Source organism: Macrobrachium nipponense, chromosome 25, assembly GCF_015104395.2.
Source record: "Macrobrachium nipponense isolate FS-2020 chromosome 25, ASM1510439v2, whole genome shotgun sequence".
NCBI lineage: Eukaryota > Metazoa > Arthropoda > Malacostraca > Decapoda > Palaemonidae > Macrobrachium > Macrobrachium nipponense.
This window is the reverse complement of record NC_087214.1, coordinates 73,694,485-73,720,339: the sequence shown is the minus strand read 5'-3', so window position 1 is coordinate 73,720,339 and position 25,855 is coordinate 73,694,485. Positions and strand designations below refer to the sequence as shown.

At 43.8% G+C, this 25,855-nt stretch overlaps 1 protein-coding gene across 8 annotated transcripts in view; it reads left to right on the top strand.

Moving 5' to 3' along the window:
* LOC135199532 (glycerophosphocholine phosphodiesterase GPCPD1-like) overlaps nucleotides 1-25,855 on the top strand; it is a 157,750-nt gene that overhangs the window by 89,388 nt on the left and 42,507 nt on the right. The window contains exon 1 of one of the 8 annotated variants that reach the window (XM_064227667.1): nucleotides 4,516-4,534. The exons of 6 other annotated variants lie outside the window; for them this stretch is intronic. The gene's annotated coding sequence lies outside the window, so the exon portion shown is untranslated. Of the gene's footprint in view, nucleotides 1-4,515; nucleotides 4,553-25,855 lie in introns of those variants that run through there. One more of the 8 variants, XM_064227665.1, reaches the window with a different exon arrangement.

The window sequence follows — 25,855 nt, the reverse complement described above, 5'->3', positions numbered from 1 at the left end:
TTTTCCATACGGGGGCCGATGAAGATCTGATTACTATGTCAATACCGTGTGGCAGACAACCTTCACCTCCAGCGTCAGGGCTGTTTTTTTTTTTTTTTTTAGTTTTCGTTATAGCTAGTAGTCCCGTGGGGAGTTGTATATATTATATATATTGTTATTTTTCTCATATTTCACGTTTATCGTTGAGCTATCGTATTTTAATTTGGACTCCGTTAATTGTATGACATTTTTTCCTCGTCAGATAAACAAAGGCAGTGTTGTTTTATGAAGCCTAGGCCTAATGGCTATGTAAACCGTATATTTTTATGCATTATTTTCTGTTATATACATTTTTTTAAACTAATCGTTGTAGAGAAACTTGGGTTTTAGGAGTAGGAAAAAATTCACCCATGAAAGCCTACAGCAATGATGAATTATTAGGTAGGCCTATCCTAAAAAAAAATTGGAAAAGACTAGCAAAAATATAGACCTAGGTATATGGATTTTCTGTTTATCAAATCACAAAAAGAAAATCAAAGATTTTAGGCTGGAAAATAGTATGGCATGACAGAAGGAAAGCCTATAATGCTGACTTATTACTAAGCATGTGTGCAAAAACTGGAAAAGAGCAGCAAAAAATGTTAGGCCTATATGATTCATGTTTCTCAAATCACAATTGAAAAAATCAATTCTAAGATTATAAGCTGGAAATATGGCAATGGTAACAACTGACGCACAGCCTAACCTACCTAATCTGTGGCACTACATCCTGTCTGGCTGGTGACTGGTCGCTTGGCCTTGGATCCTCGCTTGACCCGTTAACCTTGCCCTAAAGAATTGTGCCACAATGGTGATTCATCCAACCTGACCTTCCTTAATATGGGTTGTATTGTCTACCATTGATCCTTGATGATGGGACTGTGACCAGATGAAATTCTGCAAGGCGTATTAATTAAGGCTGGTTATAATATTCTTAAGTAATAGTTTCTGACTATGTTAGGTCTAGTATTTTATAAAATTCTTAATATTTTGAACATGACATACCTGGGGGCTACAGGGGGTGTCCAAGCCCCCCCCGGCCAGAACAGGGCAGGGCTTCCAATTGTACGTTAGGCTCGTTGAGGAAAAGCAAAGTTTTGATTGGCAGTAAACTGCTTTGAACAAAGAATTAGAAATGGACATTGGTACGGGAACACGGAAATAACAAAGGGAACAAAGAATTTTATGAGCATTCTTTCATTGAGCCATTGATATTAATTTTAAGTTCACCTTCAAAACGCAACAAGTAAAATATGCGCCAAAGTTTCTTCTTTGCAATAGAGTTTTCTGTACAACATTTAAAACTGTATAAAACTATCAGCTATGACCAGTAGCGCTTCAGTTGCTCCCCAGATGTGAAAAACGCTGCCCGATGCGTTATCCGTGGCCGACTTTAACCTTAAGTAAAATAACTGTCGAGGCTAGACGGTTCCAATTTGGTATGTTTGATGATTGGAGGGTAGATGTTCAACACTCCAATTTGCAGCCCTGTAACCCCAGTACTAGTTTTTAAGATCTGAGGGTGGATTGAAAAAGTGTGGATGGACAGACAAAGCCGGCACAGTAATTTTCGTTTGCAGAAAACTTAAAACCGCGATCATCATTAGTATTTGAACATTGGTGCAGTGTGTTCTGACTTGACTTAACCTAAGGTAGGACAGGGTCTACCATAACTTTTTTGGGCTTGCTATCCCTGGGCTTTTGAGATTTTATGAGTGTAAACTTGACCACCGAGTAGGAAAAAAAATACATAGAAGACTGCATATGCTGCCATGAATTATTCAGCATTCAGTAAAGGTCGTTTTGAAATGTGGTTTCATCATTAAAACAGGTAGGCTGGAGTGAATTCTCAATGTCCTTTTTCTCTAACACTCCATGCCATCTTGATGTTTTGAAATATTTGTTAGTGAGATATAGTTACTATCTTATCATTTGGCTAATGAGGTCACTGAGTTAAATTGCTAAATTTTTAAAGTCCAATTATTCTGAATCTTGTTTTAAGGGAGAGGTGGTAGAGCTGTAATAATGCAGTATTATGACTACAAAGTCAAGAGAGTAGGAAGAACACAGTCAAAATGATTGGTTGATTGGTATAATATGTTTATCATAACTACAAGGCTGTTGATGCCAGGGTAAAAGAAACAGCAGCTAGTAACTAGGTTTTTGTCTCTTAGATACATTCATGGTTATTCACACTGTCTCATAGTGTATTGTTTAAAGTTAATGTTTCACCTTTCTTGTAAGAGAATTGTGTATTGCAAGTCCATGATTTTGTGCTCTGGAAGCTCACTGTGGTCAGATCGGGGACTTATGCATAGTGATACCAGGTTTTGGGTGGTAGCTACATTGCTCTCTTAGTCATTTAGATGCTGCATGTTACTTGCGCAGTATTCTTTTGAAGTCAGATTTGCAATGGTTTTGTTTTTTGTGGAGTTATTTTTTGCTATGGAACTTCCATTTTGTTAAATTATTGTCATACTCTTTGCAATAATGATTGTGATGTTACTTTCTTTTGTAGAAAATGTATTCAAAATGTGACAATTGCAAATTACTAAACAATCTGTGTTGTAAAAAAATCAAATATACTGTTTTGAAAAGTGAAGGATTGCAATTATATACCAAAGTATTGCTAAAGCAGTATGATTGCTACATGCCAAGTTGTTATGAAAAAATTAAGATAAAACAGAAATGCTAAAAAAAAAAAAAATATGAAATGGGAAATGTAAACATAACATGATTTATATCAAAACTTTTATCTTAGATATCAGCTATGAGTTGTGACGTGGTCGCCTAATTCAAGAGGCAGAAGGAGAGTCGGAGATTGTTGTAACGCACATAAGCCTGGTTGACTTTGTCACGTCTGCCTGTGTTGCCAGGTCTTATCTCTGGCCTTGTCGCACATTGAAATCTGTTAGTTTGCCACCACTAGGGGCTCCATCAGTAGAACCCATAGGGGGATATAGTGCCATCAGTGCACCTCGTGCAGTACACTAGGTATAGGCATTCATGTTATACTTTACCTCCATTCATATTCTTTTTCTTCCATCTTAATTTCCACCCCTTTCATATTCTTTTTCCCCCATCCTACTTTCCACCCTCTCCTAACAATTGATTCATAGTGCAATTGTTTTGAGGTTTTCCTCTGGTATTGCCTTTCAAGCTTTTTACTGTAAATTTCCATTTCAGTGCCAGATGACCTCCTAAATCTCAGTGCTTGGCCTTCGGCCTAAATTTTATATTCTATTCTATTTTATTCATTGATTGCGTTAGCGGCCTTAACCACATTGACCGATTTGGAGACTTAGTGTTGGCGCAAAGGTTCATGTCGTTTCTTTTGCCGGAAATGAGTGGCGTAAACTAAAACAGAAACAAAGATAAATAATGAAACAGTGCAGCTGGGCTTTGAGAATTTTGCAGACACATTTCCAGTATTACCCACTGTATGCTACCCAGTGTACTCAGCACCTTTTTTGATCTTTGGAAATCATTCCATATCTTATGCCCTTGGGTCTGAGATTATAGCAAAGTAAAAAGGTAGTCATGCTCATGCTGTTGATCACACCTGTTGTTGATAGCCCTCTAATCATGCATGTGCTGGATGTTTTTTGAGCCTTGAATGTATTGGAAGTCATTAGTTCCTATCAGTAGAGATAAGATTTTTGCTCATTGCCTCTCAGTCTGGCAATAACAGTACGTACACCGATGGCCATATCCAGTTTTGATTTTTGTAAAGCAGTGAGTTTTATTAGAATGTTCATGTAAGTCATTTGAAAAGCATTTAATCTTCCTCTAGCTGGTAGCTAAGGTATTTATTTGGCTATCATTAGTACGTATGTTGAGGGGAGGTAGGTTATTGTAAGACATTGTTTCGTGTTGTTATCAGTTTGGAGCTCTTTGTCCTTGAAGACAGTGCCCTTGAAACATCCAGCAAGCAGTAACGGAGTAGTATGAAAATGCGTTGTGTTGAAGGAGGCAGCGTTCAAGGAGACTTTTATCTTTTTATCTGCCTTGTGACCTTGCCCAGAGAGTGCTGCATTCATATAGGGTACTGGGACAGTTGTAGATTAGAAATTGCTGCAATGTTGTGTCAACAGTTAAACTTACGCTATTTTGATAATGGCCAAACTATAACTTAAAGACTAATGTTCAAGTTAGGAACTAAATGTCAAGCAGACGTTGAGAATGCAAGTCAAGATTTATATAGCCCTAATTTAATGCCTGGCAGATGTACTTTATGATAATTATATCGAAAGTTAAGATTATTTGCAAGTTTGGGCCTCACTTAGGGATACATTCCCAAGACATTATTTGTGTTCCAACACCAAATGCGCAATCATTTACCATTGGTTAATGCAAAAGAGAAGAAAGTCATGGGGCTGACTTAAGTCAAAGATTAGATTAAATGTTAAGGTTGGAGGGTTTAGTTAGATTAGATAAATCTTCCTGGGAGATTCTGTTCAGTCATTGTTGTTTGTGTAACCACAGTGTCTGCTGATTAGTTGAAATTTCTTTACAGGTGGCTTTTTTGGGAACGGTGAATAGACATATTTGATGAATGGGATTGTTATTACAGTATACGTATATACATATATGGAAGTGAGTAGGAAGTTTGAGTGATGGAAACGTCAAGGCACTGCAGTGGTCTCCCCGTATTCACGGGCGATGTGTACCAGACAGCCCCCCCCCACGCGAATAGTTGGAACCCCTATAAAAACTCTGAAAACAGCCTACTTTGTTAGTTAAAACTCAAGAAAACCCCACAAAAAATTCTTATCCTTGGTTTTTTTTTAATAGTTTTACCACAAAAAGTGCATTTTATGGTGAAATTGATGAAAAAAAAACATGAATTTCTGGACATTTCTCATAGAAAAATACCGCGAATAGGTGAATTTTCTGTGAATAATTGGGGGAAATGTTTCCGAGAGAAATCTGCAAATGTGTGAGTCCGCTAATACTGAGAACACGAATACAGAAGTGCACTGTATAAATATTTATACTAAAAGTTCAAGGTCAGAAAAAAGTAAAGCAGTTTTGCTTGTAATGTATATATATAAAAAAAAAAAAAAACATATCTAATGGTAAATGATGTTTTATAAGTTACGAACGCTCAGTGATGAAGTTGTGTCATTGTTCAATCATGTGTTTAGTCTCTCTCCTCATTTTGGCTGTGAATAGAATAGTCTCTGGGTTATGTTGGCCTTGGGGTTACAGTGTTCCAACTTTATGGCGTTTGGCTGATTTAACGGCACCGTAAGCATCATGTATTCCCATATTATTATGGTGTTCCAATTTATGGTGTTTTTTGGCTTACAGAGCCCCTGCCATAAATTGGGGACTGTCTGTAGGAGAAGGGTTTATCCCTTATCAAAAATTGAGTGTGCAGTTCAATGAGATACAGTTATTGTGTTATCATTCAGATACAAAATGAAGTGGTAACCTTTGTACTATTTGATGTAGAAATCAAAGTAGTACAGGATTTACCATAGAGTAGATAATGATTGCTTATTATATAGGGACTCCACTTCTTATGTTCCATTGCTCTACAGTATAGTATGTAACTGTTTTTTGTTCGTAGTTTATCGGTACTTTAGCATCATTTTTTAAAATTTAAGAGAGCAGAGAGCAATTGTTAAGACAGTTTCAAGGCCCTAATTATCCAATGCACAGTGAGAAAGTTGCAAAAGACCCACATCTTTTAAGTGCAAAAGTTTCTAGTGTTGGGAAAAACGTGATTAGGAATTCCAAAGATAGTCACCCAGCCATGTCTGTAGTTTAACTGGGTTTAGAAATGCGTTGGGAAATAATTTCAGCCCTGTTTTTATTTTATTTTGTTTTAATATTTGAAACAATACGTACTTGTGAATGTGAGGTGTCTTTATAAGAAGTGTATTAAGGAGCAAATTGTAGTTGATTGTATTTAGTTAACCTCCAGTTGTCTCAATAATTGATTATTTTATACATTTAACTTACCTGTCAGATATATACTTAGCTATTTGACGCCGTCGTCCGACAGAAATTCGAAATTTCGCGCACACGGCTACTGTAGGTCAGGTGATAATACTTACCTGTCGCTGGGTTGGCAGGATAGGGAAAACATCCCCATGTTCATCAAATTTTTTCTGCGGCATACTGGCAACATCGTTGTGGGTACTCACGGCTGATTCGTATTTTGCACGCAATTGACTCTCGTTTTGGACTTTTTTCCTCGGTGACGTATTGCATATGTACGGGCATACGCGCACTTGTGGACCGTTTGGAATTGATTGGATGTTCAACATGATGACGGTATGGAAATGTGGTGAGAATGTGTGTGAATGCGGTTGAAAGTTAGGATGCCGAAGGCATCAATTGATCCTCATACTATTTGCAAGGAATGAGGATGTAGAAGTTCTTTTGGTAATACTGTAATGAATGCAAGGATTGCGTGAGGAAGAATGGAAATCTCTAACCTCATACGTGAAGAAGTTAGAAAGAAACAGGGGTGAGGAGGTCTTCTTCCAAACCTTTATCTAGTTCTAGCGGGGTATTAGATAATAATATACCCTCTTCTCCTTTTACTGCCCCATCTAACTGTACCTGCTCCTTTATTAGAACACACAGATTCGGCATCTGAGATAGCGAATCTTAAAGCCGCTCTTCGGAAAATGGAAACCAAATGGCGGCCTATGAAGGTAAGCAGTGTAATTATAGTGCTGTGGATAGTGATATAAGTGTCCCCAGTGGCAGTGGAGGGGGCGTCTGATTGTCTTCACAACGCTCCCAGGCCTAGACCTCTTTCAAGCTCCCAAGCCCAGAGGAGAAGGAATGTCGAAAGCCGTAAGGAGGTTGTGGAGGATCCCCAACAGTCAGACGTCCCTTCGGCATTTTCTGTATCGCCACAGAATGCCAGAGAAACGTTACAGAAAAGCGTTCTGCGTGAGTGTTTCTCCTCCTCGGAGAATTCCTCACCTAAAAAGAGGTGGAGATCGGCGGATCTTCTCGCCCCCTTAAGAGACGTTTGGATGAACCCAGGATTACTTCTAGTCCTGAGCGTTTTCAAGAGGAGGACCATCCAGTAATTAAACAACCCGAGGGTAGACAATAATGAAGAGACTAAAAGAATCCTTCGCACTATGCAGGATTCCATCACTTCTCTTGTGGGAGTTCTGTATAAAGACCCTCCCAGAAGGAAAAGACGATTTCCTGCCTATTAAGAAGTCTAGGCTATCGAGGGGTTCAGACTCGCCATAGTTTTTTGTCTTCCTCTGATTTGGAATCGGATTCATCAGCCTTGCATAGGCCGAGCAGGATCCGTTCTCCTGTCAAACGCAAGCACGAGACGCCAGACAAGAGCGTCGAGTTTGCGAGACGTGAAACGTCAGCCAGGCGCGAGCGTCAAGATAGGCGCGTCATGCCATCCAGAAGCAGGACGCCTCCAGGAACGAGGATCCAGGCAAGAGCCAGGACGCTACGAGGCGCGAGACGTCAACAAAAAGTAGGACACCTCTCAGGAGAGAGTCGTCAGGCAAGCGTCAGGACGCTCCAAAGCGGTTGACGCCAGCCAGAAGCATGACGCCTCCAGGAGCGAGGTGCGAGGCAAGAGCCAGGACGCTTCGAGGCGCGAGACGTCAACAAGAAGCAGGACGCCTCTCAGGAGAGAGTCGTCAGGCAAGCGCGAGGACGCTCCTAAGCGGTTGACGCCAGCAAGAAGCAGGACGCCTCCCACGGGAGCGGCTTCTCCTGATAGAGAATCGGTCAGGAAAGAGCGATCTCCTTCTAACCTGGAACTGGAAGAGATTTCTGAGGAAGAAGTTTCAACTAACGAGGGACTTTCCAATTATAAAGTTTTAGCCTCGTTACTTCTAGAGGAGTTTGCGGATTCTCTTAGTCCTGCAGCTCCTCCTTCGCCGAGATCTCTGTTTTCGAGCGACAAAAACCCCGAAATCCTCGGCTTTCTTAAAGATGAAACCGGCGATCTCAATGAAGAAAGCCCTCCAGTCTTTAGATTCGTGGCTTTTATCTAAAAAGGAAACTTTGAGAACGGTTTATTGCTCTCCTCCCTCCAAACTACTGACGAAAAGAGGCATTTGGTATAAGACAGAAGAGGCGATGGGATTGATGCTCCCTTCGTCGGCAGATTCAGATTTCTCGAGTCTTGTAGAGTCTGTGAGAAGACAGTCTCGCAATTCAGCAAAGGCGTCCTGGAGTATGTCGGAGTTAGATCAGCACCTTAAGGAATTTTTCACGTCTTAGAGGTATTCAACTTCTTGGATTGGTCTCTTGGGGTGCTGGCTAAGAAGACGAGTGAGCCAGATTTTCTAGATCCAGAAACTTTGCACAGTGTCCTATCTTGCATGGATAAGGCTGTGCAAGATGGGTTCTGGTGAGTTGGCGGCTCTTTTTGGATCTGGGATGTTGAAGAAAAGATCTATTTACAGTTCCTTCCTAACGAAAGGAGTTTCTCCTTCTCAGAGGTCCGCTTTATTATTCGCACCTCGGTCAGAACATCTGTTTCCTTCATCTTTAGTGAAGGATGTTGCGAGATCCTTGTCGGAAAAGGCTACGCAGGACCTTCTTGTACAATCTACAAAGAAAAGTAGACCTGCAGTTAAGACTCAGAAGAAGGTGGCTCGGACTCCAGTCGTGCCCTTTCGTGGAGCCCCTTCAACTCTATCAACTTCGGAGAGAAGACCCTTCGACAAGCGAGGGAGGTCTTCCTTCCGCTCTTTTAAAAAGAGCAAATAGCAGCCATGTCCTCCAAGCACAGGTAGGGGCCAGACTCAATACTTTCTGGATGCCTGGTCCGTAAGAGAAGCAGATCCCTGGACTCTGTCTGTCCTACAGAAGGGGTACATCATTCCTTCGTAGACGACCTCCTTTGGCAACATCTCCAAAGGATTTGTCGACGAGTTACAAGGACCCTGGACTGAACGAGACTCTCCTTCAGACGGTGGTGTCGATGAGGGACAAGAATGCTATAGAGCTAGTGCAAGATCCTTCTCCCGGGGTTTTACAACCGCCTTTTCTTGGTTCCAAAGGCTTCGGGGGATGGAGACCCGTCCTAGATGTAAGCGTCCTGAACAGGTACGTGGAGAAAAAGAAGTTCTCCATGGAGACTTCAGCTTCAGTTCTGTCTTCCCTACGTCAGGGAGATTGGATGGTATCCCTGGACCTTCAGGATGCTTACTTTCATGTTCCGATTCACCCATCGTCAAGAAAATATCTAAGATTTGTTGTTCAAGGACAAATCTTCCAATTCAGGGCCTTGTGCTTCGGCCTATCGACCGCCCCTCAGGTATTTACGTATCTGATGCGGAACGTGGCCAAATGGCTTCATTTAGAAGGGATACGCATCTCAATGTATCTCGACGATTGGCTAATCCGGGCCAAGTCAGAGAAACGGTGTTTGGAGGACCTACAGTCTACTTTGAACCTAGCAAAGACGTTAGGATTACTCGTGAACCTCGAGAAATCGCAGATGATCCCCAGTCAGAACTTAGTCTATTTGGGGATTCGGTATGGATTCTCGGGGTTTTCGGGCTTTTCCGTCCCAGGAAAGGATGCTCGGGGATTACAAAAAATCTCGAGCTTCCTAGAGAAAGAACGGAGTTTGGTGAGGGAGTGGTTAAGTCTTCTGGGAACCCTTTCCTCACTAGAACAGTTCATTTCGCTAGAAGACTCCACCTTCGCCCTCTTCAATTCTTCTTAAGAAGAATTTGGAGTTGGAAGAACGGACAGCTTTCGGACACTTTCAGTATTCCTCTGGAAGTAAAGAATCATCTGAAGTGGTGGATTTTTATGCATTCAACTTACCTGTCAGATATATACTTAGCTATAGACTCCGTCGTCCCCCGATAGAAATTCGAATTTCGCGGCACACTCTACAGGTAGGTCAGTTGATCACCGCCCCCGCCGCTGGTGGCGGGAATAGGAATCATTCCCGTTTTCTAAGACAGATTTTCTCTATCGGCCGTGACAGCAACATTGTTGTTGTTACTCCTGATTTGATTTTCGTATTTTTTCATCGCTATTGATCTTCTAAGCCGGTTATTTTGGTGACGTATTGGATCTTTGGTTTGGCATACTCTTTCGTGGACTGTTTTTTGGACTTAGTTTTGGATATTTCTCATGATGTCGGATTCTAGCTTTACGGTTAGAAGACAGTGTGTAAATGAGGGATGCATGGTGAGGCTACCGAAAGCTTCGGTAGACCCTCACACAGTCTGTAAGGGGTGTAGAAGGAATGAATGTTCAATTTCTAACACCTGTGATGAATGTGTAAATATGAATGAGGAAGAATGGAAGAATTTAAATTCATATTTAAGGAAATTAGATATGGATAGGGCTAGGAAGGCTTCCTCCAGAAGCGTAAGTAGGTCTCGCTCTAACGAGCCTATTAAATTAACACCTAACCCTAAACCTCTATCTTCTTCCTCTAGTACTAAGACTGCAAATCCGGCAACGGAAATTGCAGATCTTAAAGCTGCGCTACAAAGGATGGAACGTCAAATGCTGACGTTGAAAGGTAAGCACAGTGATAGTGAATTAAGTGTCCCTAGTGCAGTGGAGGGTGCGTCTGATCGGCTCTGTCTGTCTCCCGCTCCCAGGCCTAGACCTCTTCCAAGCTCACAGGCCCAGAGGAGAAGGAATGTCGAAAGCCTTACGGAGGTTACGGAGAATCCCCACCGATCAGGCGTCCCCTCGGCAGATTCTGTGACGACCCGAACTGCCAAGGATCGCTATCGAAAAAGCATCCTAAAGAAGTGTTTTGTTCATGAAACTTACCTGTCAGATATATATATAGCTGTATTCTCCGAAGTCCGACAGAATTTCAAAACTCCCGGCACACGCAGTGGGCGGCCAGGTGGTTAGTACCCATTCCCGCCGCTGGGAGGCGGATATCAGGAATCATTCCCATTTTTCTATTCAGATTTTTCTCTGTCGCGGTAGTGAAAACACCTGTTTCCACTACCTCCGCCTAGGATTTTGAAACTTCATTAGCCGCTTAAGTATCCTACTTATTTTTTTGAATGATTGACTTGGATTTGTGGCTAGGCATACGCTATCATAAATTAATTAAAATTTTTTGTTTCATTGCATATGATGTCTGAATCTAGTTAGCCTAGTTTCAGACTTTGTTGTCTGCACGGGTAAGGGAGGCTACCGAAACCTTCGGTAGACACTCGCTTAGTATACATGACGTTTACATGTTTTTCTTTGTTGAGAGATCAATGTAATTAGTGTAATGTTGACTGATTCCGAAAGAGACGTATGATTCGTATGTACGCAAATTAGAGCGTGATAGAATCCAGGAGGTCTTCCTCCACAGTAACAGAAGTTAGGATAATGAACCTACTAACCTCCAGTAGACTTTATTTTGCCTAACCCTGTGGTATGGCTTACGGGCCTAGAGGAAGTTCTGTGAGAAGTAATGCCCTTTCTATTATTGTGGATTACATCAAGTAAGCTTGAAAAAGTGCTCGCTCTCCAATCAGTGTTGTGAGTGTAGTGATGTTGATTTTGCCCTAGTGTTGTGGAGTGGGGGGCGTCAGATCGGTCCTATAACGCCTCTAGGTCTAAACCTCTGTCGGACTCCCAGGATCAGGGAGGGGGCAAGTTGAAAACCGAAGGAGGGTTACGGGAATCCCCCCACCGATCTGGCGTCCCTTCGGCAGGATAAGGCTGCCAAAGATCGTGCACGTGCACGAAATCATGAAAGATTGCTTCTCGTCCTCCGAGGCGTCCTCCCCGCAAGGTTGGAGCTCTCGGAAGGACTCGCGCCCTCTAAGAAGCTTTAGAGAAGAGGACGCTTCACGTCCTCTCTCTCGTCAGGAGGGAACGTCAGATCCGCCCATAACGCCTCTAGGCCTGGACCTCTGTCGGACTCCCAGGACTAGGGAGAGGGCATGTCGAAAACCGAAGGAGGGGTTACGGGGAAACCCACATCGATTCTGGCGTCCCTTCGGCTTGACTTGATATCGATAACGCGTGACAAAGACGCAAAATGTCGCACGGCGGCTGTCGTCTGGTCAAAGATTAGAAATGTCCTTAAGGCAGGACCCTCACAAGACGCCTTTCGAGACATTCAACGCTTTATCGAGAGGAAGGAACGTCTTTACTCGTGTAGCAAGGATTGTTTAATTTTTTTTTGCTTTTCCCAAGACGCTCCACCTTCACAATTAGCCCTCATCGGAGGCCAGAAGGCCCCTGCTTCGTTAAGGATGGCCACTTCGCTCTCTGCGAAGAGAGGCGTTTAAGAGTCCAGGATTGGATGGATTTCAGGAAGCACCGTCTTCTCAAGGGATATTTCGCCAATTTTGGTGGACGCTCCAAGGGAGGTCTTATTGTCATCGCTAAGGTTTCCTCCTCCCCTCATGGCGCTATGTATACGTTATGTGACGTTCGCTTTACTACGAAACGGGATATTGTTCAAGCTCATAAGCTTTGACGTCCGGCAAGCTGATTTGCATAGTCAAACAGCTCGCCAAGAAGCATCTTACTCGTCCCTAAGGGACGCTCTGTCAGCGGACAGAGATGACACTGGACAGACTATCCTAGTTTTTCGACAGGATAAGGGCAAAGAATTCCTCATACCCAAGAAACACCACACAGTCTTTTAAATGCCCTTCTGCAGTGTCGATGAGCGTGACAAAAAGACGCAAGATGTCGCACAGCCGGCCGTCGTTTTTTGTCAAGAGGGGCGAACGTCCTTAGGACTCGTCTGATGACGATCAAGGACTTATGCTTAGGACGCATCGCGTTTCATGAGCGGCTCTCCCCTCGCCAGGAAGCCTCTCAAGTTTACTCGTGTTGACGTCACGTCATTCACTATGACGCTTCCCTTGATGTTCGTCGCTCTTCTATTCCTTGGACGCTCTTCAAGACGCTCAAAGAATGCAATCAGGACGTTCGGCAAGCACCTCGCGACGATGCCTTTCGGAACGCTCGGCGTTCCTTTTTTTGAGCGCGTGTCTGGATATGTTCATTTGCATTACTAAGACGCAAAATGTTGCACGGGCGGGCCACCGTCTTTGTTATAGGTAACGAAAGTCTTTAAGGCCGTCTTGGGACGATAGCCTTACGTCTTCCTATAGTGCTCTCACACTTCAGGAGCAGGCGTGCGGCTCTCCAGGACGCTTTTCGGGTGTGGGCCTTTCAGAAGACGCTCGACCGTCATAAACATTGATAAGCTTTTGGAAGACGCTCGATGTCTTACACATCTGGACGCTCGCCAGGACCGCTAGCCGGAGGACGCTCGCAGGACGCTAACCAGCGAGGACGCTTTTGAAGAACGCTCGGCATCCTACAAGTCATGACGCCTCTCGGTAGAGCACTTGCCAGGACGTTCTTCAGAACGATAGGCGTCCTACGCATAACAAGACGTTCGCAGGATTCCTGCAAGAACGCTCTTTCAAGAGGGCGTCGTCGAAGTAGAGGAAGAGTTTGGTCTCGTCAAGATGTTCTACTTCGCTTTCTACGGGGAGCGTTCAATAGAATCCATCACTTGAGAATTCAGGAAAACTGTAAGCAGATTTCGGGGGGGGTGTTCAAAAATAAAAACGCCTTGTCTGCTTTCGGGGATTGCCCGCTCGCCTGTAAGGGGAACATTAAGGTCCTTCCTGTCGTAAAGCCCAGTCTCTAATCAGGAATCCTGCCCTTCCTCGTTTCTGCGGGAATCTGGGAAGGCTATATGCTCGAATTCCTGGGATTACTTTCCGTCATGCATTGGGTTAGTTCTCATTGACAAAGTTCTTAATAAAACATTTTTATCATAAGAAGCTTTGAACTTTCCTTTCGATCTTCGGTTTCTCACTTGAGGATTTTCCTTTTTTGAAATAATATTATTCCTTTTCTTGGCAAAGAATGAAGACAGTCGATTTCCATTTCTCTCTCTCTCCTCGTCGAGGAAAGAAATGTAGTAGAGAATTAGATGTTAAGTGACTGCAATCTTAGGTATTTTATCTTCGCGTCATATACTAATGTAAAGTTCAAGTCATATTTTAAGCATATCGTGGTTCCTCTACAGATGGCAACCGAAAGGACTGTTATTTTAGTGTATTTAATCCGGTCCTTCCGCAAACTTCCAGGAGTTTCCGTGTAGGACAATGCTGAAGTATTGTTACAACAACCACCAACTCAGCTTCCTGCATGTAGCGAATTATGTTTCGCTTAAATATGCATGCTTGAGAATTTTCTATTTTGATCGATAATAGTAACGAACTATTCCTTCGTAGAAAGAGTGTAGCTGGTAACTCAGGCAGAATTGTGCGAAACGAGAGGTTGCTGTCATTGTGGATGACGCAGTATATTTAATCGGTACTCCCGGCAACTTTCGCTTTTCCAGGAGTTTCCGATTTAACATTTGGTTAATTAAGCGTAATGTTACGACAACACAAAATCAGCTTCTGTATTAGCGAATTCGTTTCGCTTAGATATGCCAACCTTGAGAGTTTTCTGTTCAAATAATTGGAAAATCTATTCCTAGATGAATAGAATAGCTGGCAACTCGGCAAATAAAGACTGCGAGAAGGTGAACATAAAGCTGCTGCCTGTAACTGTCACAGTGTCTCACACTGTCACCAACTCAGTTGTTAGGTAGCTCGTTGTACTGCTCAGTTCGGTTACGTCTCTCTCTCCCGCGGGATTGATTTACGAACCGTATCTCTGCCCTACAATCCATGACTTTCGCCTCGGGTTGAGGGGATTCCCTGGTAATCTGATAAACGACTTCCTTTTGCTAAGAAATTTTCAACAGAGATATCTCTTAGACATGTTCGGCGCTGCTTACCGCACTGTAACAGAATTCTGTACGAGTCTACCTCAGTATAGAACTATAAAACCAATGCTCTCCTGCTTATGCAAAGCGCAGCCTTATTAGGGAAGGAAAGCATGCTTAGTGAGGGAATGGATGAGTCTGCTGGGGACATTTCCTCGCTGGAGAAGCTTGTTTCCCTGATAGACCTGCAATTCAGACCTCTACAGTTTTCCTACAGGAGAACTGAAATAACATCAAAGATCTAGAGATAATTCTAAAACGTCTCTCATGGGATCACCTCAGGTGATAATGAGAGGGAGCCAGGCTCCGCACAGAGGTCTGGCACATAATCTAAAAGAATTGGAAGCAAGTTTGGTGGCTCTCCAGTTCCTCGAAGAGTGAGGTTTGGTCGAGTGGTCCAAATCATCTCAGGATAATTCGCAGCTCTCTCATTATCCAAGAAAAAGAGAGATGGTTTATCGGCATAGGCACGGAACGTAACGATCCTTAAGAGGTTCGTTACACGATTGCACGTCCGTGCGGATCTTCTCGATCGACGGCAGCAAACTACCTGACGTTTGACTTTTGAGTAATCCTCGCTTAGAAAAAAAAAAAAAAAGTATGTCGAGAGTTGTGGAGACTTTGGGGACGTCCTTTCGTAGATTTTGGCAATAGTGAAGACGAAGAAGCTTCCTCTACGTTGCGCCCTTATTTCTCGATCCGCGAGCGGTAGCAATAGACCGCCATCCTATAGTATGGAAATGGGGATAGTTGGTTAGCCCTTTTCCCTATTCAAAAGCTTAGGAAATGTAATAGGATAATCGCTGCGTCAGAGGGAGTGAGAAAGACGCTGATCGCCCCATGTTTTGGCCTTCGAGAGGCTGGATTCACAGAGGCACGTCCTTCAGAGAGCACTTTCCAAGGACCCTTCCCGAGAGAACGTCTACTCTAACAGCCTCACTTCGAGAGGTACCTAAAATCTCTCCGCTCTGATCTTGAAATGCGTTCAGACTGTCAGAAAGAGAGAGGATCTTCAAGATTTAATTGCAAGTCTCATTGCCAGTGCTGCATATTTTGCAGTGTACCAATCGAGTGGGCCGTTTCTGGCATAGGGCAGGAAGAATGACGGTTCCTCCACCTCTGACCTCTGTGAATTACTTTACCCGCCTTCCCATTCCGTCTGAAGTATGGGATAGCTAGCAGTCCCAACTATTGTAGAATACGAAATATGTTGGGACGGCCTCTAGGCTCAGAGATTCGGATCTGTCAAACAACAAAGCCCTTCACGATCTTTGAGGTCTGTGGAAATCTTGAAATTTTTTTTAGATCGAAGCTTCCGGCATGGACTTAGATGTAGTCTGAAGTTTCCTGATGTCAAAAGCATTTCGAACCTCTCCTTTCTGTAAACTTAAAATTACGTAACCCAGAAAGGCTAATTTTCTAACCACTCTAGCTGCGCAAAGATGGTTAGTGAGGTTTTAGCCATCATCAGAGGTTTGGCTTTAGAGGACATAATTCGGGTGTCCTCTAAGCCTTCCGTTCTTGCTAAGAACGAAAACGTCTAACCTTGGTCCAGAGACCTGGAGATCAAGGGAATGGCACAAATTTTTGGGTCAAGAGCCACAGAGTCCTGTGCCCTCGGGACTCTCAAGTTTTATTCTTGATAAAACTAAAGAAAGTCGAGTCATTCGGACAATCTGCGGTGTTCCGTAAAAAGACCAGACTTGCCCATGTCGAAGAACGCCCTGGCGTTATTTTTAAGGAGTCTTTCTAAGAGGCTCATTTCGTCATGTTTTGAAAAAGATTTGAAACCTTTTAAAGTAAATGCTCACGAGGTGGGGACGCGGCCTGCGGAAGCATTTCAACAGCATGACACTCGGTAATATCCTGAGTGCCCACGTTTGAGCGAAGCACCTCTGTTCGCTTCACACTCCCGACGGGATGTGAAGAGGACATATGAGATCTGCGAGTCGCTAGGACCATACCAATATCCGTAGAAATTTTATTGGAGGCAGGAGCAGCACGAATCCTATCCTATAGAAAAGGGGAGGGTGGTGGGCTTTTAACTTTGAAGGGTTGGTCGCTTGAGGCGCTTTCCCTTTCGTTAGCCTAGAAGTTTATGGGGACTACTTCGATAGGTTAGGTCAGGTGGTGTTTTTAGCTTCGTTGCCCTCACAGTATGGTCATATGTCTAGTCACATTGTGGTTCACGCTCCCCGTTGACAGATCATCTAGAGCGCACCAACTACACAGGTCACTACTTGTTGGCAACCTAGTAAAGCAAAAAGCAGACTCGGTGACAGTAATCAAGAAGTCAGCTATGCTAACAGGTAAGAATCAAGATGTCAATCAGTCTGCACTTGAGGTGTTTCCTAATCCTTCTATTCTGTCCCTTCCCCACCTCCAATGGTGGGATTCAGCTATATATATATCGACAGGTAAGTTTTCATGAACAAAATGTTATTGTTATGATACAATAAGTTTGTTCATACTTACCTGGCAGATATATATAAATTAAAGTTACCCACCCACCTCCCCTCAGGGGACAGTGGGTATGAAAAATCTGAATAGAAAATGGAATGATTCCTGATTTATCCGCCTCCCAGCGGCGGGAATGGGTACTAACCACCTGGCCGCCAACTGCGTGTTCCGGGAGTTTTTGAAATTCTGTCTGTCGGACTTCGGAGAATACAGCTATATATATATCTGCCAGGTAAGTATGAACAAACTTTATTGTATCATAACAATAACATTTTTCTTTCGTCGATTCTTCAACCGAATGTAAGGGGCTGGAGTTCTGATGAACTGTCACGCCCCTTAAAGAGAAGTTGGAAGGCTCCTACTTTGGATTCAAGCCCTGAGCTTTTCTCCGATCTATCACCTTGTGAGAAGAAAAAAAGAAAAGAGGATTGGTTCCTAAACGGAAAATCGGAGTTTCCCTTCCGCTTCGAGACATTCCTCACCTGAATCAGGGAAGGAAAAAAGAGAGTGCGGCTGCAAAAATTATCCTAAATGTGCAGGAGCAACTTTCAGCTAGAGGTAGGAGGTTTTACTAAGGAAAACTCCCAGGGAAAGGACTCTTTCCTTCCCTATAAAGAAGACTAAGGGAAAGAAAGAAGAAACGAAGTTTCGGCTATACTCGGAGGAGTATGAAGAATGCGCCAAAAACGCCAACCTGGCGAATGCGCCAGATGCCCAGATGAGTTTGAGACTCCATACGAGTCAGAAGAGCCAGAAGCGCCATATGCGCCAAGAAGAGCAGCCTGGCGAAATGCGCCAGAAGCGCCAGATGCGCCAGAAAGCGCCACCCTGCCGAAGTGCGCCAGATGCGCCCCAGAAGCGCCGGAAGCGCCACCCTGCCGAAATGCGCCAGAAGCGCCAGCTTGGCGCAAGGAATCACGAGCGTCAACGGCCGGCGCAAATGAGCCACAAGTGACAAATAAGATACGGACTTCTTCCAAAAGACATTAAGCCAGGAAGATTTGTTTGGCTTTCGGAAGGATAAACCTTTACCTGACAAGGACTCTAGTTGTCGCACAAGCGGCCGTATTCCTTGTCAGGACATAGGTCGTTCCGGAGAGCGATAAGAGAGGACATCCTTCGTCTGACAGAGGAGAAAGGTGTCGCATCGCTCTTGCCAGGAGAAGGATAAGGTCGTTTTGCAGGATCAACCTATCTCTCGTAGGGACGCAAGTTATCGCACAAGCGGTCGTCGTTCTTGCGAGAGTGGGGTGGATGTTGCAAGAGGCCAGTCTCCTACTGGAAATAAACAATCCTCTTCGGAATTGAATTTGGAAGAGATTTCGGACTCGGAAAATCACTCGGCTCCGGGTTTGTCAGATTACAAGACGCTGGCAGCCCTCTTACTTCAAGAGTTTGGGGACTACTCTTTACGCCTACTGCTCCTCCTTCTCCAAGGTCCTTGTTTACAAGCACGAAGGTCCCGAAACAATCATCTTTTATTAAAATGAAGCCAACCATTTCCATGAACAAGGCTCTCCGATTCGTAGGAAATTGGTTGGAATCCAAGGAGAAGGCGGGAAGACAGTCTTTACCTGCCCTCCTTCCAGACTATCAGGGAAGAAGGGAATTTGGTACGAGACGGGCTAACCACGGGGTCCTAGCTCTCCCGTCCACTGCCGAAGCAGATTTTTCGAATCTGGTAGATTCGTCTAGGAGACAAGCCTTGTCATCAGCAAAGATCACATGGGGGACTTCTGAGATGGACCATCTCCTCAAGGGATTGTTTAATGTCTTAGAAGTTTTTAACTTCTTAGACTGGTCCCCTTGGGGTGTTGGCCAAAAAGACACAAGAGGAGGAATCTCTTAGTCCAGAAGTCCTTCATAGTGTTCTTTCCTGTATGGACAAGGCGGTTCAGGATGGATCAGGAGAGGTGGCCTCTCTGTTTGGTACTGGTATTCTGAAGAAGAGAGTCTTATTTAGCTCTTTTCTGACGAAAGCAGTTACTCCTACTCAGAGGTCATCTCTTCTGTATGCTCCTCTGTCGGACCAATTGTTTCCTTCAAATCTTGTAAAGATATTTCTCATTCTTTGACAGAAAAAGGCCACAACAAGATCTCTTGGTCCCAATCTGCAAAGAAAATCGAGGACTTCGGGTCCTATTAAGAGAGAGACTCGGGCTCCTCAACAGCCCTTTCGAGGAGTACCTCGGCCAGACCCTCTTTTAAGAAGAGAGGAGTGCAGAAGAGGTAGGTAGGCCTTCCTTCAGACCTATCAAGAGAGCTAAATGAGACAACAGTCCTTCAAGCACCGGTAGGAGCCAGACTTCGGAAATTTTCCGAAGAATGGGCTCGGAGACAGGCAGAATTGGTCCCTTTCCGTGGTAACAAAGGATATATGATCCCATTTCGAGACAGACCTCCCTTGACTACGAACCCGAAGGGAACTGTCAGCCCAATACATGGGACCCGGCCAAGAAAGAAGCATTATTGCAACTGGTAGAACAGATGTTGCAAAAGGAGGCCATCGAAGTGGTTCGGGATCCGGATTCCCGAGGATTCTACAACCGTCTTTTTCTGGTTCCGAAATCCTCGGGAGGGTGGAGACCGGCTCCCTGGATGTGGCGCATTGAAAACCGATTTTGTGGAGAACACAAAGTTCTCTATGGAAACATCAAAATCGGTTCTTGCGGCTCTTCGTCCAGGAGATTGGATGGTCTCCTCCTTAGATCTACAAGATGCATACTTTCATGTCCCCCCTGCATCCATCATCGAAGAAAAATATCTCCGATTCATGATGCAGGGGAAAGTATACCAATTCAGAGCCCTATGCTTCGGCCTTTCAACGGCCCCTCAAGTGTTCACGAGGCTAATGATGAACGTTGCGAGATGGCTACATCTAGAGGGGATAAATATATCCCTTTATCTGGACGATTGGCTAATAAGAGCAAAATCGGAAATTCAGTGCTTGAAGGACTTGGAGAAGACGTTGAACTTGACAAAATCTCTGGGACTGCTCGTGAACCTCGAGAAATCACAATTGATCCCCAGACAGAACATAGTCTATCTGGGGATACAGATGGATTCTCGGGGTTTTTCGGGCGTTTTCCATCTCAAGACAGAATTACTCGCAGGCTTAGAAAAGATCTCGAACTTCTTAGGGAAGAACGGACCTCGGCGAGGGAATGGCTCAGTCTGCTGGCACCCTTTCCTCGTTAGAGCAGTTCATTTCCCTGGGAAGATTAAATCTCAGACCTCTGCAATTTATCTAAAGAGGATGTGGAGTCAAAAGCAGGAGACTTTGTCAGACATTTTTCCCATCCAACAGGGGATAAAATCAGACCTAAAGTGGTGGTTAACCCCATTAACAAGGAACGAAGGGGTGTCCCTCTTGATTCGGAACCCTCACCGAGTGTTGTTTTCCGATGCCTCGGAAACAGGTTGGGGAGCAACACTGGGTCCAAAGGAAGTAGCAGGTGTTTTGGACCAGACAACAAACTACTCTGCACATCAATGCGAAGGAACTCCTGGCAATTCATCTAGCCCTGGAATCTTCGAAGCGGAAGTCAGAGAGGCGGTAGTTCAGTCAATTCCGACAACACCACAGCTCTGGCTTACATCCGGAATGAAGGGGGCACTCACTCTTTCTCTCTGAACGAAATAGCGAGAGCTCTATTAACCTGGACAGAGGAACGGGGCATTATTCTGCGTACAAGGTTTGTCCAAGGAGTAAAAACCTAAGGGCAGACAGATTGAGCAGAAAGAACCAGGTTCTCCCGACAGAGTGGATGCTCCACTCAGAAGTCTGCAGACAAATATGGTCCACTCTGGAGACCCCAGAATCGACCTGTTTGCCACGTTCCTCTCCAGGAAAAATAGACAACTTCTGCTCGCTAGAAGAAGATCCCAGAGCCACAGCGATCGATGCCTTCCTCATGGATTGGTCAGGCATAGATGCATACGCTTTTCCCCATTCAAATTGCTGGGGGAAGTAGTAAGAAAATTTGTGGCATCGGAAGGAATGAGAATGACTCTAATTGCTCCCTTTGGCCTTCCCGAATCTGGTTCACAGAGGTACTGGAATGGAACGGTGGACTCCCCAGATCTCTACCAGACAGGACAGATCTGCTCAGACAACCCACTTCGAGAGGTTCCACAAAAACATCCAAAGTCTCTCCCTGACTGCCTTTCGACTATCGAAAGACTGGTCAGAGCGAGAGGCTTTTCAAAGAAAGTGGCAACTTCAATTGCTAGAGCCCGCAGAGCCTCTACCTGCGGGTCTACCAACGAAGTGGGAAGTTTTCCGTAGATGGTGTAGGTCGAAGAAGCTGTCCTCTTCCAATACCTCTGTAACCCGAAATCGCGGATTTTCCTGTCCTCTTCTTAAGAGAATCCAAATTGGCCGTATCAACTATTAAGGGATATAGGAGCATGCTCTCAGCTGTTTTTAGAAACAGAGGGCTGAATCTCGAGAATAATAAGGATCTTCATGATCTCATCAGGTCTTTCGAGGACTAAGAAATTGAGATCATCAATTCCCCGAGTTGGAACCTGGACGTTGTCCAAAGTTCTTGATGTCGGACAGGTTCGAACCTATAGATAAAATCTCATTCAGATCTTACTAGCAAATGCATATTCCTGTTGGCTCTAGCAACTGCTAAGAGGATCAGTGAATTGCATGCTTTGGACTCTCGGGTGGGATTTAGAAAAGACTCGGCTGTCATTTCTTTCCAGGATCTTTTCCTAGCGAAGAATGAGAACCCTTCTAAACCTTGGCCTAGAAGTTTTCGAAGTCAAGGGACTCTCTTCTCTGGTAGGAAGAGAGTTGGATCGGTCCCTTTGCCCAGTCAGGACCTTAAATTTTATTTAGAAAAGAAGACACAGCTTCAGGGATGTCGACAAGGTCTTTGGTGTTCGGTAAGAAAACCCCAAGAGACCGATGTCAAAGAACGCACTGGCATTCTTTGTCAGAAATGTAATTACCGAAGCTCATAGGAATTGCCAAGAGAACTCTTTAAAGCTGCTGAGAGTGAAAGCTCACGAAGTCCGGGCTGTGGCAACTTCCTTTTCTTTTACGAAGAATATGTCCATGAGAAACATTTTAGCAGCAACTTATTGGAGGTGCAATTCAGTATTTGCATCCCACTATTTAAAGGATGTTAGAATAACATACGATAAATGTTTCTCTCTTGACCTTATGTATCAGCGGATACTATGCTGGGAAATGGAGCAGACGCTGATCCTTAAATTTGTTTTTAATATTTTAATAATTAGTTTTAATATTGTTGTTGAGTTGTGGGTTGCTTGAAAGGATGTCCGGGGATGACTCCTTTCAATCGTAGTACTAACCCCAATGAGGATCAGGTGATCGGGATTAGTGTCGTGCTCTATGATCATGCCAATAGGCAAGGTGTTTTGTCATGTAAGTGGATAGGACCCCATTGACAAAGATCCTAAGGTTCTGAAGCGTAAGTGGGTAAGACCCCGGTAACAGACCATCAAGAACTCTTAGCATGAGGTCACTACCTCGCTGAGGCTCTTGAAGCGATACGGGCTCCTAGGCAGTAGCCATGAAGTCTTTCGCTAACACAGGTAGGAATCAAGGTTTTTAATTTTATTACCTACAACATATGTTGTTTCCTGTCTATTTCAGTAGATTAGCTGTCTCTTACCCTCCGCCAAAGGTGCCAATCAGCTAAGTATATATCTGACAGGTAAGTTGAATGCATAAAAATGTTATTGTCATGATACAATAAAGTTTTTATGCATACTTACCTGGCAGATATATAACGGTGTATGGCCCACCCGACCTCCCCCCCCTCAGGAGACAGGTGGAAGAGAAATCTGTCTTAGAAAACGGAATGAGTTCCTATTCCGCCACCAGCGGCGGGGCGGTAGATCACCTGACCTACCACCTGTAAGAGTGTCCGCGAAATTCGAATTTCTATCGGGGGACGACGGAGTCTATAGCTAAGTATATATCTGCCAGGTAAGTATGCATAAAACTTTATTGTATCATGACAATAACATTTTTCCCTTAGAAAAGAACGAGGGCTTGTCTCTAGAAGTTCGGAACCCAAACCTAATCTTGTTCTCAGACGCTTCAGAGAAGGGATGGGGAGCGACTCTAGGGACAAAAGAAATATCAGGCCAATGGAGGAAGGATCAGCTAGACTGGCATATAAACTCCAAAGAACTTTATGCAGTTCTTCTAGCTCTAAAAGCCTTCGAGACGCAGGTATGTTAGGTCAAGTGGTACAGGTCAACTCGGACAACACCACAGCGTTGGCCTATATCAAGAAACAAGGGGGAACTCACTCTCTTTCTCTGTTCCATATAACAAAAGAGCTGTTGTATTGGGCAAAAGAAAAAGAAAGATAAGTGACCTCTTTCTCAAAAAGATTCGTGAAAAGGAACGAGAAGAACATCAGAGCAGACAGGCCTAAGCAGGTTAAAACCAAGTTCTCCCCACAGAATGGACCCTTCACATTCAGGTGTGTCCAGCTCCTGACGTTCCCTGTGGGGCGTCCCACATATAGACCTATTCGCCACCTACCTATCCAGAAGGATAGAGAACTTTTGCTCCTTAGTGGAAGACCCGAGAGCGATAGCGGTGGACGCCATGCTACTGGACTGGTCAGGCTAGATGCCTACGCATTTCCCCCCTTCAAAATGTTAGGAGTGGTGTTAAGAAAGTTTGCGGCATCAAGAGGGACGAGACTAACACTCATCGCTCCCTTTTGGCCGTCTCAAGATTGGTTCACAGAGGTACAGGAATGGACAGTGGACTTCCCAAGATCTCTTCCACACAGGAGAGATCTCTCAAACAACCCCATTTCGAGAGGTACCATCAAAACCTCCCGCTCTCGCTCTGACTGCCTTTCGACTATCGAAAGACTTGTCAGAGCGAGAGGCTTTTCAAGCAAAGCTTCAAAAGCAATTGCTAGGGCCCGGAGATCTTCAACTATTCGGGTCTACCAATCAAAATGGGATGTATTTAGAAGATGGTGTAAGAAGAATAAACTGTCCTCTTCCGATACCTCTGTGACCAACATAGCTGATTTCTTGATTTTCCTTAGGGAAGAATCAAAATTATCAGTTTCTACCATTAAAGGTTATCGAAGTATGCTTTCGGCCGTATTTCGAAACAGAGGTTTGAGAATTGCAGAAGATAAAGACCTCCACGATCTTATTAGATCTTTTGAAACCTCAAAAACCTTTTCTCCTCGCACTCCGAACTGGAACCTAGATGTAGTTTTGAGATTTCTATCATCTAGTAGATTTGAACCTCCTCTCAACGCGTCGTTTAGAGATCTAACGAGAAAATGTATTTTTTCTTGTTGTCGTTAGCGACTGCGAAGAGAATTAGTGAAATACACGCTCTAGATTCTCGAGTAGGATTTAAGAGCGATGCGGCAATTTGTTCTTTCCAGACTCTGTTTCTGGCTAAGAACGAGAACCCCTCTAAACCCTGGCCAAAGAGTTTTGAAGTTAAAGGACTTTCAAATCTAGTAGGAGAGGAATTAGAAAGATCTTTATGTCCGGTTAGAGCTTTGAAGTTCTATTTAAAGAAGAAGAATGAACTAAACGGATGTAAACAAAGCCTGTGGTGCGCAGTTAGGGATCCTAGTAGACCCATGTCAAAAAATGCATTAGCATTCTTTGTGAGGAGCATTATTACGGATGCTCATAATGACTGCACTGAAGACTCTTTCAGGACTCTCCGAGTGAAGGCTCATGAGGTTAGAGCGGTAGCCACTTCATTAGCATTTCAGAAGAACATGTCTTTAAAAGACATTGTGGATGCGACTTACTGGAGGTGTAATTCAGTGTTCGCATCGCACTATCTCAAGGACGTTAAAGTAACATATGAAAAGTGTTTCTCTCTGGGTCCTTTTGTATCAGCCGATACAGTGCTGGGGCTGGGAGCACATAACGATCCTTAGAAAAAATTTGTATTTGTTAAAAAATTTTTTGATAGTACATAGATCTACCTTGTGAGACGAGTTGTTGGTTTTTTTCTGCTGATTAGTATGCTTGCTGGCGTACGGACGTCCGAGCTTGGATCAGTGGGGGAATCAAGAGACGTCTTACTGAATAGATTGTACAAACATTTTTTTTTTTTTTATTTTTATTTTTTGTACTTTACTGTACGAATGTTTGTGTTTCGAGTTTGTGGTCGTTTGCAAGAGGTTAGGGGATAACTTCTTGCAATCTTAGAACTAACATGGATAGGTTGAGGTGATCGGGATCGATGTTGTGCTCCTTGTATAAGGTCTTGTCAAGTAAGTGGATAAGCACCCATTGACGTAGTCCTTCCAGGATCTACCAAGTAAGCGGGAAAACCCCTTGGCAGAACCACAAAGAACTCTTAGCCATAGATCAATATCTCGCTGAGGCTCTTGAGACTGTCTAGACTCCTGGATTGTATTCATGAAGTCTTCAGTCTAAACAGGTAGGAACCAAGGTTTTATTTATTTATTACCTACAACGATAGTTGTGATTCCTGTTTGATTCTATATTTAGCTGTCTCTTTCCCACCTCCAATGGTGTGAATCAGCTAAGTATATATCTGACAGGTAAGTTAAATGTATAAAAATGATATTGTTATGATACAATAAAGTTTTATACATACTTACCTGG